This window comes from Octopus bimaculoides, chromosome 7 (assembly GCF_001194135.2).
Source record: "Octopus bimaculoides isolate UCB-OBI-ISO-001 chromosome 7, ASM119413v2, whole genome shotgun sequence".
NCBI classification, from domain to species: domain Eukaryota; kingdom Metazoa; phylum Mollusca; class Cephalopoda; order Octopoda; family Octopodidae; genus Octopus; species Octopus bimaculoides.
In genome coordinates, this window is record NC_068987.1 from 42983524 (window position 1) to 42985704 (window position 2181).

General features: G+C 35.6%; 1 protein-coding gene across 1 annotated transcript in view; it reads left to right on the top strand.

Annotated features, from left to right (window-relative positions):
• The window catches only part of LOC106882039 (beta-1,3-galactosyltransferase 2), an 83445-nt gene that overhangs the window by 71530 nt on the left and 9734 nt on the right, over positions 1-2181 (top strand). The window lies entirely within an intron of this gene.

A 2181-nucleotide genomic window follows, 5' to 3' on the forward strand; every position in this document is an offset into this window, starting at 1 on the left:
TGCTGACTACACACCAACTCAGAGGCGACCCTGCTAGCAGATACCACGTTATGTAAAGCCAAACAACCAAAAAAATAAAATTTATTTATTATGATGTTATTCGTTAACCTCGGCGTTTGTTCTCTTTTTCATCATAGATTTATTTGTATGGGATAGAGAAAGACTAATGTCTCTATCACTATTAGTATTACGCCGAAACGTATAACATTATAGCTTAAATAAAAAGAAAATTGTACTGAAGTCGATTTATTCGACTGAAAATTCTTCAAGGCGGTGTCTCAGTGTAGCTGCAGTCTGATGACTAAAACAAGAGAAAGATAAAAGCTAGATAGATAGATATGTTTAAATCCGTGTTCGTCTTTTGCATGTGTGAGTTCAGTTGCTTAATGATTGTCAAGAGAAACCTTTCTCAAAAGAATAAGTAACATGAGAGTGAAAACAACAAACAAAGCTGATGTCTTGAGTTTTATTTTGACATTTGATCCAAAAAGAGCTATTTACGAGCTGACAACTACGCTCTGTTAATTTTAAGTAACGATTATAATGTTTAGACAAGCAACATCTTTCTTTAACAATTAACTAACTCCAGTTTTGATGACATCTCCCCTTTGCATTGTTGAAATGCCAGGTTTTCGAAACTCTTCTCTCAAGCCTTGTACATTCATGAGCCAAAACACCACGAAATGAATACAAATCTATAATACTTCTGACATGGATTTTATTTGGAATGCGTCCACTTTCTTGTTGTTGAGGGTCGTTTTAGAAAAGTTTCTTTTGGACGTCATTAAAAATCGATCAGGAAGTATGTGTTGACTCTTTTAGCCTTTCAACATTATCTTAATAACATCCAGCCCATCTGCCAGTTTGTGAGTTTGGTTGTTTTTCTATTTGTCATTTTTATGTCTTTTACTCTTTCTCTTTTATTCTCTTCCTATTCGAACGCATATGACTACACACATATACATAAACATACACACATTTACATATTGTTTCATTGTTTATTCATAAACTCTCCCTAAGTAATGAAAAGGCAACAAGAGACAAATCCAGTTTATACAAAATTCAATCATCGTCTGTGAACAATCTCAATTGTCCCACATTGACTAACTACGAGGTATATTTTGAAGAGCTCTTAAATGGAGTCAATGGCAGATTTACTTGTTCATTCCATACTATGTAGATATGGTTACATGCTTTAAATATACTGACGTTTGTGTTTTCAACCGTGCTGCCGCTCCTAGAATTAATAAGTGAGAACCTGTATGCAGTCTGTAAAAGTTTGTAATATTTATTTCAATGGTAGATTAACAGAATCACTAGAGCATATGCCTTGCAGTATTTAGTTACGCCTCTTCGTTTATGAGTTCAAATCTAGAAGTTGACTTTTCCTTTCATTCTTCCGGGATTGATAAAATAAAGTATAACACCCTTCCGAGATCCATAAAATAAAGTATCAGCTCCTTCCGGGGTCGATAAAATAAAGTACTACTTTATTTCAGGGTTGATAAAGTGAAGTATGTCGCCCAAGAATAATAAAACAAAGAACTATGCCATTCCTCACAATGTGCGATATTCTTTCTATTGCAGCAATCAATATTTATGTTGATATGCAGCATCAATCTGACCTCATGACGAATCATTTTGCCAGTTAGGATTTCAACAGTAAACAGTCAGATTACATCTTTTGTTATAAACACAAGAACACTACACAATATCATCCTTTGTTATAAACGCATTAGACAATAATGTCCTTTGCTATAAATACGAGAACACAACTGCAGAATAACGTCTTTCTTCCACACAGAGCGGTCTGGAGCATTGCTATTTACACATGTATCAACACGTGTGCCAGAACATATAGCTACACGTTTGTGTACAGGAGGATCAGTTAATTATGATTTTATTCAACGTATTCCCCTCTCAGATTCACACACTTATTGCAGCGGTCCTTTAGTTTTTCTAATCCCTGTAAAAAGAACTCGGAAGGTTGGGCCTCCAACCAGGCCTTTGTAGCAGCGATCACTTCCAAATCGGAGTGAAATTTCGTTCTCTTGAGCTGTTTCATCAGTTGTAAACAGAGGTGATAGTCGAAGGGGGCTAAGTCAGGATACTAAGGTGGGTAATCTACCAATTCAAAGCCAAAGTCGTGTATTTTCCGTAGAGTTTCATGTGCTGTGTGTG